Source organism: Panthera tigris, chromosome A3 (genome assembly GCF_018350195.1).
Source record: "Panthera tigris isolate Pti1 chromosome A3, P.tigris_Pti1_mat1.1, whole genome shotgun sequence".
In the NCBI taxonomy this organism is placed as follows: domain Eukaryota; kingdom Metazoa; phylum Chordata; class Mammalia; order Carnivora; family Felidae; genus Panthera; species Panthera tigris.
This window is the reverse complement of record NC_056662.1, coordinates 135,243,660-135,254,990: the sequence shown is the minus strand read 5'-3', so window position 1 is coordinate 135,254,990 and position 11,331 is coordinate 135,243,660. Positions and strand designations below refer to the sequence as shown.

At 43.4% G+C, this 11,331-nt stretch overlaps 1 long non-coding RNA gene across 2 annotated transcripts; it reads left to right on the top strand.

Moving 5' to 3' along the window:
• Nucleotides 1–4,348: 4,348 nt before the first annotated feature.
• LOC122237452 lies at nt 4,349–11,069 on the top strand. 2 transcript variants are annotated; one of them, XR_006216052.1, is made up of 4 exons: nt 4,349–4,433; nt 4,839–4,944; nt 5,074–5,337; nt 10,551–11,069. It is a non-coding gene; the product is annotated as an uncharacterized LOC122237452 (long non-coding RNA). The 2 variants fall into 2 exon arrangements; XR_006216051.1 differs by having other exon boundaries at nt 5,071–5,337.
• The last annotated feature ends 262 nt before the right edge of the window (nt 11,070–11,331 follow it).

Sequence of the window (11,331 nt, the reverse complement as noted above, 5' to 3'; positions counted from 1 at the left end):
ACTCGGGAAAACAGTATGGAGGTTCCTCAAAAAACTAAAAATAGAACTACCCTATGACCCAGCAATTGTACTACTAGGCATTTATCCACGGGATACAGGTGTGTTGTTTTGAAGGGACACATGCATCCCCATGGTTATAGCAGCCGTATCAACAGTAGCCAAAGTATGGAAAGAGCCCAAATGTCCATCGATGGATGAATGGATAAAGAAGACGTGGTCTATATATACAAGGGAGTACTACTCGGCAATCAAAAAGAGTGAAATCTTGCCATTTGCAACTACGTGGATGGAACTGGAGGGTATTATGCTGAGTGAAATTAGTCAGTCAGAGAAAGACAAACATCATATGACTTCACTCATATGAGGACTGTAAGAGACAAAACAGATGAACATAAGGGAAGGGAAACAAAAATAATATAAAAACAGGGAGGAGGACAAAACAGAAGAGACTCTTCAATATGGAGAACAAACAGAGGGTTGCCAGAGGGGTTGTGGGAAGGGGGATGGGCTAAATGGGTAAGAGGCATTAAGGAATCTACTCCTAAAATCATTGCTTTACTATATACTAACTAATTTGGATGTAAATTTTAAAGAATAAAAAATAGGGACGTCTGGGTGGCTCAGTCGGTTGAGCGTCTGACTCTGGCTCAGGTCGTGATCTCGTGGCCTGTGAGTTTGAGCCCCGTGTCGGGCTCTGTGCCGACAGCTCAGAGCCTATTTCAGATTCTGTGTCTCCCTCTCTCTCTGACCCTCCCCCATTCATTCTCTCTCTCAAAAAAAATAAACATTAAGAAAAAAAATTTAAAAAAAGAATAAAAAATAAAGTTAAGTTATAAAAAAAAATGATGCTTTTGGTTTGTTCATACCCAGAGAGTATGATCTCTGAGTTAAAGACTAATATGTCTCGAGAAATGCAAACACACAATTATTTCCACTTTTGTTATGAGAATATCAGTCTAATTATATGTGGATTCTGGACATAAAACCAGAGAGACAAGGACCCCCCCCCCCCCTTCCTGGAACTCATAATCTGATATTCATTTGTGGCTTAAAAAGCACTAAGTGTCAATGTTCCATCCGTTCATTCACTCATTCATTTGCTCATTCCTTCACTTATTCATCCATTCGTTCATTCATTCACTCATCCATTCCTTCCTTCCTTCCTTCCTTCCTTCACTCCTTCATTCATTCACTCCTTTGCTCATCCTTCTGTTCATTCATTCACTCATCATTCTCTCACTCATTCATTCACTCATTCATTCACTCATTCATTCACTCATTCATTCACTCATTCATTCGCTCATTCATTCGCTCACCCATTCAGTACACATTTACCAAGTTCTCCAGAGGGCCAGAACGACAGTTCCCTCGTCTTGTCAGCGAATGGGCCTTTGCATATAATAGGCCCTGAAATATCAGAATTCATCAAACACCTGCTATTGTGTCTTAAAGAGAAGATGGGTGTGGATGTTAAGCTTGGCCCAGAACCCTGATTTGCATGGTAGCCTCTGTCTAGGAGAGAGCGTTTCCAGTCATACTCTGCTGACTTTGAGGAGCACGGCTGCCTTTGTGCTGACCCATCGCTACCGCGTCCCCCACGGTATCTGGCTCAGGGTCACATCTGCACCAGGTGCTCTCAAAGGTTATGGATGCACTTCACCTCTTAAAAGCACCAGCACCAACAGGGCCGCCCCATACATACAATGACCAGCCCAGCAGAATCACCCAGCCCGGTGGAAGGCCAAATTCGGTGCCTCCAGAACTTTCCCCCGTGTGTACCTTCCTCTGTTCCCCCAGCTTCTCGTCCCCTGGCTCAGTTTCCTTCCTCACCTGTGTCTGCCCTACATCTCAACCTCTCTCATGCCCTTGGTCTCCCTCTGGCCTGTGGCTTTCCCCTTCAAACAGCTTTGAACTCACCTTGAATTCGAAGGCTTTCACCTCGCAGGTCACATTAGCAGAAAATCCTGACATTATTAGGGAAACGTGTTTTACTTCTCTCTGTCACCCTGTGCTATTGAGGCAGGAAGCATTTGCTTTAGCAAGTGGCCAGAGTATACACTGAAATCTCAGAGGTCTGAGCCTGTCTTTTCTTGTCTCTTCCATAAAGTACAGGGAGCCCGCCTGCATGTCTAACAAGATTTGTGGGCCAGAGGAAGGAGAGGGAGCTGACGTTTGTTCGTAGAAGGCTTACTTCTACACCGAGCTGGCCGTGTTCACCGAAGACGCAGAAATCTGAGAGAAGAAGGGAATCTTCTCGTAGCAGCATTGTGCAATGATTGTCATCCTCTGTCACTAGTGCGTCCTTCCCGCTGTGGAAGGAGAAGCAGAACGTGTAATTCTCCGGTGTTCCATCGGAAAGACCGAGGGTGGGACTTACTTCATTCTCAAAGCCATGCTCAGCCTTCAAGAGATGAAATAAAACAGAAACCTACAGGTTGGGAAACCGTAACAGGAAAGTCAGCACGAAACCTTCACTTTATCATTGCTCTTGTGCTGAAAACAAGATAACTGACATCAGAATTCCTGATATAGAATATAGAATATAAAACATCGCTTTGCTGCCTTTGCTGTTAACAATACTAATTAGATATTGGGATTGGAAAAATCCAAACATAACAGGAATTGTAACTATTCTCATAAAAATACCCTGGGAAAAAGCAAGTGCTCAGTGTTCAGCTGGTTTTTTCTTTAACCAAAAACAAGATTTTGAATATCCTTTGGAAACCTTTTGAGTCTCTCCCCTTCATGAACAACTAGGGTAGAGCCTGAGGTTGGCCTCGGTGCGGACCAACAGGAACTCTAAAACTCCAGTAAAAATTTTACTGGTACCAGCCTTCTTCAGGACAATTTGAACACACATCAGGAAGCCTTAAAAATGCATGTCGTCTTTCATTCATCAATTTCTCTTCTGAGACTGTGTCTGAAAAAATTAATCTGACAAGTGTAAAACAACATCTGTAACTGGAAATTCATCACCGAGTTGTTGCCTTTGAAAGGGCAACAGAGAAATAAATTAACTGCCTAATAGAAATAATTGGCCGAAACCACCTATTCTCACACACGCTTGTGATGTTACATCACGCAGTAATTAAAAATGAAATGTCGGGAAAAAATTTTGTAGAGGATATCTTAGACATGTTTGATGATAAGATATCAACTGCATGAGAACCATAAGATTCAGCGAGATGTACAGAGAGTGATGCTGTCTTTGTGATATAAAATACACATGCATCTGTCCATACGTGTGTACTTGGGCGTACTTACGTAAGTTAAAGGAGTAGAAAGAAATAAGGAGTGGTTAGTAACGGCAATTTCCGAGGGATACAATTTTGGAGTTTTAAGTTGTTGATTCAAGATGTTCTTTATGGCATTTTTTACAACATAGCCACGCTGTTTTAGACTCTGAAAAAGAAATACAGCAAAGCAGTCTATAATTTTAAAGGACTCTATCGTGCAAAATTTAGAAATCCCCACGATGTAGTTCAAGAGGTAGGGATTAGCATTCCACCAACATCCAGAAAAAACTATGGGTATGATTTCATAACTGTTCTCCAATCCTTTTGGACACACTGCGATTTCTGCGGTTGGGATCCTGTTCTCTTCAGGGCAGGGCCTTGCTGCTCGGCTCACCGTCAAGACCCAATAAGTGTTTTCCCGGCATTTGTATTGTGCAGACTGGCCAGCATCACATTAAACAGCAAAGCAGAGAGCTTAAGCTGTGACCGTGGGTCTTTATCAGACTGAAGCCCACCCTCTTCACGGGCCTGGACGTCGGCAAACCTCAAACTCCGTCCTTACATAATTCGTCAATCAGAGCCCCTGCAAGGCTCCGTTCCCACGAGCCACGAGGCCACTCCTGCACGGTGTGCATTTCATACGTTTGCACACATCATAAGGATGACTATCCAAGAGCATTTATTGTCTATTAAAAAATCCAGTTGTAAAAAAAAAAAAATTCAGTTGTGGGGCGCCTGGGTGGCTCAGCTGGTTGAACGCCGACTTTGACTCAGGTCATGTTCTCGTGGTTCGTGAGTTCGAGCCCCGCGTCAGGCTCTGTGCCGAAGGCTCAGAGCCTGGAGCCTGCCTCGGATTCTGCGTCTCCCTCTCTCTCTGCCCCTTCCCCGCTCACACTCTGTCTCTCTTTCTCTTTCTCTCTCTCAACACTAAATAAAAGTTTTAAAAAAATTTTAGCAAGTTTCCTTATTATTCCTTAACTCAAGGTAAGTTATGTTTTGAGGTCCCATTGCACCATGGAGGCAGGCACAGTAAAGCTTATATCATGTGTGCCGATGCTCTCGGGGGCCTGGGAGAGACATCCCGTCCCCATGACTTCTCTCCATGCAGGACTCTGCTCAGATGTCAGGCGTCCAGGGGTCCTCATGCCCCAGAGGAGATTGCACCGCAAAGTCCCTGACTCCAATCTGCCACTTCAGGTACAAAGACCCCCCCTTTACTCTGAGGGGTGCAGGGGGCACAGACTTTAACTGGCTCCTTTCCAGCCACACAAGTATCAAGTATCTACTCTGTGCGGAGCATTATCCCAGGCATTGGGAATAATCGAAAGCAAAGCCTGTGTTCTCATAAAGATCACTGTTTAACTGTAATAGGTGGCCAAGTGAGTAGATGTGCAAACCCCTTAGGTCTTAGGTGATCATGAGTGCTAAGAAGAGAGCATCTTCATGAGCCTACATCAGGTGGGGCTGGCAAGCAATCGATTTGCTCTATCATGGGCCCTAGGGAACAGAGGAGTAACTCATGGAAAGTCTTCTGACCAAGATCTTCCAAAAGAATCCTCAGCTCAGAATTTAATCTGAAGTCCTCTTTGTGTCGTCCTCCAGGTGAACTTAATCTCGGCTCTGCGTCCAGGGAGGGCTTTATCCGTACGTCACCTCTATGTGCACATCGCTTCCATCGAGTGACTTTGTTGCATCATTCAAAAAATCCGTACGTTTCCCTCCCTTCTGTATAACTATGTGGCTTCGTGAGAGAATCTTCTTTCGGTCATTCTTTATTCCATTGTGTTTGATTTGGCAGCCCAGGAACTGCACTAACACACGATCTTTCCCACAGCAGGTGCTCCGTGAAAGCACGTTAAGCGTCCGTGATAAATTAACAGAAGCAGGAAAGATGCCAATCGTTCGAAGATGCTTCTGTTGTACCATGTGCGCTTCCCCTGCAAGAGTGGTTTCTCACATTTTTCTCGTCTGCCGTAGCTGCTTGTGGCTTTTGGAGCCGATTAAGCCGGATTGTGATGGTTGGAGAGTGGCTTCCCTAACAGACGAAATTAAGAGAGCTACCGGGACTCCCCGCACTCGAACCATTACGATTCCAACTAAGGTAATGGGAGGAGATTGAGGGGGTAGGGGCAGAAGTGTGTCTCGATATTTATTTAATTTCAGCGCAGCATATCTGCACTCACTGGAACTGTGCCTTGCAAGCAGATGTTGCAATCAGCTGCCAACACGGGAGGTGAACAAAAGACGCCCGGAGTTCCATGCGTGGCTGGTGAGGGTAGCCGAGTCCTGGGCAAGGACAGGTCTCCCACGGAGGCAGAGAGGGGCCCGTCCCCCTCCCCCGCATTCCTCACTGGATTCTGAGCACCTGCTGTGAGGATTCCAGAATTCCTTTTGACTCTCATTCCCAAACCTGCCCTGCTCTCTATCTCTGCCCCAGCCCCACTCTATTATCTCTTGGCCTGAGAGATCCTCTCCCGTCGACCCAGTGGGCTCTCTGTCCTCATGAAGCTAGCCACCAGAGTGAGCCTCATGGAGAAAAAATGGGGTTCATGTTCCGTGGAAATCATGGCTCTCTTACGTTCCAAACTGGGGGCTTGGCGGAGTTCTTTTTTTTCATTTTCCTAACCTCAGTTTATTCATCTATGCCATGGGAATCATTTATCTTCTCATAGGGTTTTGAATGAAACAATGTAGGTAAAGTTTCCAGCACAAAGTAAATGCTCAATGCATGTGACTTCTGGATCTTAGCCATGGCCTTCCCAGCTGACACATCCCCAGCTGGAAACTAGTAACCCATTGTCTATTCCATTACTCTCAGTAAGTTTCTGTCTTGAGAAGATAAGACACATGCAAATGCTAAGGTGCATAATAATCTATCATCTATCTTTCTATCATCTATCTTTCTATGTATCTATGTATCTATCATCTATCTATATTTTTATCTATCTATTTTTCTATCATCTATCATCTATCTATCATCTATCTTTCTATATCATCTATCTATCTTTCTATCTATCTCTCTATCTATCATCTATCTTTCTATCATCTATCTATCTACTTATCATCTATCTATCTTTCTATTATCTATCTATCTATCTATCTATCTATCATCTGGTCATTTAGCTTAAAGACAATTTCTTCCCTGAAGTGATATATGTCCTTTCCATAAACATCTCTGTACCTACTGTGCCTTAGTTTAAAGCCCCTGTGGCTTAGAGAAGCCATGGTCATCTCTATGACAGCTCTCTGGCCCAGGCCACTGAGGATCGTAAAACTCAGCCCCCACAGAAACTCAAGGACTCAGACTCCCGGTTAATACCAGCAGGGGATCCCATTATGGCTCAGTATCAGAGCCAAAGACACACCTGAACCTCAGCCAAAGTGTTAGGTCTTCAGTCCATGTGAGATGTTCTTTTGTGAGTCTTTACTTCTTAGGTACCCCCTTTCTCTTTGGATTTCTTGTCTTTTTGCCCTTCCTCCTTTCCTTCTTTCCTTCCTCTTCCTCTTTTTCCTTATCTCTCTCTTTCTTTCTCTTTCTTTCTTTCTTTCTTTCTTTCTTTCTTTCCCTTTGGCTCTTTTCTCAGATCTGCTTCCTATCTAAGATGTTGGAGTTTCATTGTACTTGAAGACTCTTTTCCCCCAGGAAGTTCAATAAAAACTAGAGTGAGGTCCACAAAAGAAACACCATCTTTAGGGGCTTCAGGCCAAAGCAATCTTCAGTGTAGACAAGCCCCACCTTAGTTACCAGGGCCGAGACTCCACAAAAGCATTATCACATTCCACACACAGAACCCACAAATTTCTCAGGTACACCATTGATTTTCCTCTCTTCTTTCTGATTCCAGTTACCTCTTTCTAGCACTGACTAAGGTAGGTTTATCCTTAATGTCTCATAACATATAAACTGCTATAGATTCTGTCAAAGGAGAAAGAAAATGAGTATCTGTTGGCCACTTTCTGTATTTGAGGTAATGAGATAAATGCTGTATGTCTTTTAGGATTAATTGATCTTAAGAAAGTCTTCCAGTAAAATTATTATGGTCATTTCTCTACTAAAGAAACAAAGTTTCTGAAAGGTTATTCATAATCCAGTAGAAACATAGAGATGCTAACTCAATTTTCTGGATTTAAATAAATCTCTTATTTTGTCATTTCTTGTATTTTTTAACAGGTCATTTTATATTGAGAATTTTTTGATAGTGTAGTTAGGTTTCAATTTCAGGATTTAATTTCTTTAAGTAATTATTTTTAATGGTTATTTTTTTTTGAGAGAGAGAGAGAAAGAAAGAGAGAGACAGAGCATGAGGAGGGGAGGGGCAGAGAGACAAGGAGACACAAAATCTAAAGCAGGCTCCAGGCTCTGAGCTGTCAGCATAGAGCCCAACACAGGGCTTGAACCCACAAACCGCGAGATCATGGTGTGAGCCGAAGTTAGACACTTAATTGACTGAGCCACCCAGGTGCCCTTCTTTAAATGATTTTTTAATGGAAGGGGTATATATTTTATTTGGATAAATGTTTTATTTATTTATTTTTTTTTTTCAGAGAGAGAGAGATCCTGCATGCCAGCAGGGGGAGGAATAGAGAGAGAGAGAGAGAGAGAGAGAGAGAGAGAATCTTAAGCAGACTGCACACCCAGCATAGAGCCCACCTCGGAGCTCGATCCCACAACCCTGAAACCATGACCTGAGGTGAAATCCAGAGTCAGATGTTTAACCTGAGCCACCAAGACGCCCCTAGAAATTTAGGTACAGTAATACCTTGGCTTATAAGCATTATTCATTCCAGAAACATGCTTGGCATCCAAAGCACTTGGATATCAAAGCGAATTTCCCCATAAGAAAACATGGAAACTCAGATGATTCGTTCCACAACCCAAAATATTCATATAAAAAGGATTACAATACTGCAGTATAATACAGAATAATAAAGAAAAGACAAAATATAAAGAAAATAAACAAATCAGCCTGTACTTCCCTTTGAAAAGTCTCGTGGCTGGAGTGAGGGAGACACGAGAGAGAAGGGTTATTGCGTAGGACGACTTCCATTATCACTAATGGAATCACTGCTATCTACTGGCTCAGTGGAATCTTTTTCTGCATGGGGGCCATGGACACACTTGCACGGATGTTGACTACCGCACAGTAGTGATAAACTCTTGTCGTAGACTGTAGTTACTGTTAGCGGCAATAAGGCAGCAGAGGAAAGAGTCTATATCTGCAGGCAGCCTGACCTAGAATGAAGCGAACCACTCCTAAGCTCACTCTTGTGTGGAACAGCAGAAGACTGTCCACAGGTGCTTTGACGTGACAAAAATACACCAGTGCCAGTTGTGGGCACCTCCCAGTGTTCTGAAAAATCACTGATCTCTGCCAGACACTGCGGCCTGCGACCAGGCAGTGGAGCATGGGAGATGATCACCCACGATCCTGCAGCGAACGAGTGAGAGACAGAGACAGAGAGAGAGAGAGAGAGAGAGAGACCAACCACTGGCTCAGTTGTGATCCTGTGACATTCGGTGTCATGTAATACTCCTATTGCAAGACATTGCTCATTCATCAAGTGAAAATTTATTAGAAATCTTTGCTTGTCTTGCAGAACAAGTTACAATCCAAAGTTTCGCTGTATATATTTTAAATTGAAATTGTCTTTAGCAGCGCCCAGGTAGCTCAGTCGGTTGAGTGTACGACTTCAGCTCAGGTCACGATCTCGCGGTTCTTAAGTTCGAGCCCCGCATCGGGCTCTGGGCTGACAGCTCAGAGCCCAGAGTCTGCTTCAGATTCTGTGTCTCCCTCTCTCTCTGCCCCTCCCCTGCTCATGCTCTGTCTCTCTCTGTCTCAAAAATAAATAAAAACATTAAAAAAATTTTTTTAATTAAAAAAAATAGTAAAAGAACAAAGAGGCCAGAAGCAGATCTGGGAAATTAAGGAAATCAAGATAAAGATAAAGCTCATATTGAAGAGTGACTAGAATAAGTAGGTTATTCAGGAAATGCTAAATTGGCCAAAATAAAAATGAAATGGAACCCTAGGGGCACCTGGGTGGCTTGATTGGTCAAGTGTCCAATTCTTGATTTCAATTTAGATCATGATCTCACAGTTCATGAGATCGAGCCCCGTGTCAGGCTCCACACTGACAGTGTGGAGCCTGCTTGAGATTCTCTGTCACTCTCTTGTTCTTTCTCAAAAATAAGTACATTAAAAAAATGAAATGGAACCCCTCTCTTGTATCATACACAGAACTGAAGTCCTTAAAGTCTTTTTTTTTTTAATTTTTTTTAACGTTTATTTATTTTTGGGACAGAGAGAGACACAGCATGAACGGGGGAGGGGCAGAGAGAGAGGGAGACACAGAATCGGAAGCAAGCTCCAGGCTCTGAGCCATCAGCCCAGAGCCCGACGCAGGGCTCGAACTCGCGGACCGCAAGATCGTGACCTGAGCCGAAGTCGGGCACTTAACCGACTGAGCCACCCAGGTGCCCCTGAAGTCCTTAAAGTCTTAACATGTAAAGGGAAAACTTAAAAAACAAAATTAGAATAAATGTTAGAAAAATCAAAATTAGAATAAACATTAGAAAAATATCTTTGTAACCCTGGAAAGAGGGTTTCCTATAAAACACACAGAAGAAGAACTTATAAATAAAAGCATCCTAAACAGATTCTATTAAAATTTAAAATAATCGTTTCAATCCCAAAACAACATGAAGTTTGGAAAGCAAAGCTTAAACTTCAGAAAAAGTATCTGTGGTGCCTATAAATGGCAAATGATTTGTGTCCAAAATTCATAAAGAACATTTACGGATCAATTAAAAACACAAATAGCCCAATAGAAAAGTGACCAGAATGACTGTCTCTAGATACTCCATAGGGAAAGAAGACCCAGCAGCTAATAAATGCATGAAGAGTCGTTCAGCTTCTTTTATAGGCAGGCAAATGCATCTGGCAATCAAAGGCCCTGTAACATTAACCCAGGCAAAGAGCATGCATAGAGATTCACATCATTAGTTGAGTCATTGATGCCAAAGTAATACCACGCCAATGATTTTCCAGCGCAAAGAAAAATCCATATCTATACATTCAAGAAATCTATTTTCATCTCAACGCAGTGATCAGTTTTAACAATGCTAATGGTGTTTCGAGCTCATATCTTGTTCTCTGCCCCCATGTGATAGGAAAGACACCTGTTGTTAGCAGCCAAGGGAAGACTGAACATGATGCATTACGCTTTCGAGTGACTTGAATTTCTATAGAAATTGCACGTCCCATGCAAACCTCTTCTCAACCAGTTCTTCATTTATGTGATCTTTTCTTACAGATATCTGCACAAGTGGATCAGACTCCGTTGCACCCAAGCCAACCCTCCATTCTTTGGATATAATTCTCCACACGTTTCCATAATGCAAACAAACAATTGAGAAATACGTACATGCGCACGTACCTTGAATGCTGGGGTCCCAGCCAGCCTCTGCTATTCCAGAGAATTCCAGAGAAGGGGAAGACAGTGGTCCCGGAGGAAGCGGAGTTGTGTGTTTGAATGCCATGGTGTTTGACATATCAGGGGTTGCGTGGTTGTGGAGAGTCTTAACAAACAGGCATAAATAAAGCCCATGAGGATCTGTGAGGTCATACTTGACTCTGAGTGGAAGGAAGGTGGTAGGGATGTTGGGGTTGGACCCTGGAGGCTTGGTGGGAAAGGCGAGAGGGTGTGAGACAGAGGAAAGGACATCAGTCCAAATGGACGCGCTGTCGGATTTGGTTGGGTAACGGTAGTGGCCGCACATTTCTCCCTTCTCAGTACTTTCCAGTACATTCCAGTACATTCCAGAGTACATTCCAGTTGCCTCATAACCCCCAGAAGGAGCTGGCTCTCCGTCAGGCCCTGCAGAGCAGAGAGAAAAACCGCCTCGCGGGGTCCAGCAGCAAGGAGTGGTTTTGGCCATGTGTTTCCTCATTAAACGGCACCTCAAACAGTCCTCAGACTTTCTTTTTTTAAAAACTTAATTTAGACAACATTTTCCAAAGCAATTAAACCTAAATCTGTACGAAAAAAAGAACCTTCCTCTTTGAGCATCGGCCCGGCCCGAACAGACGGTCCC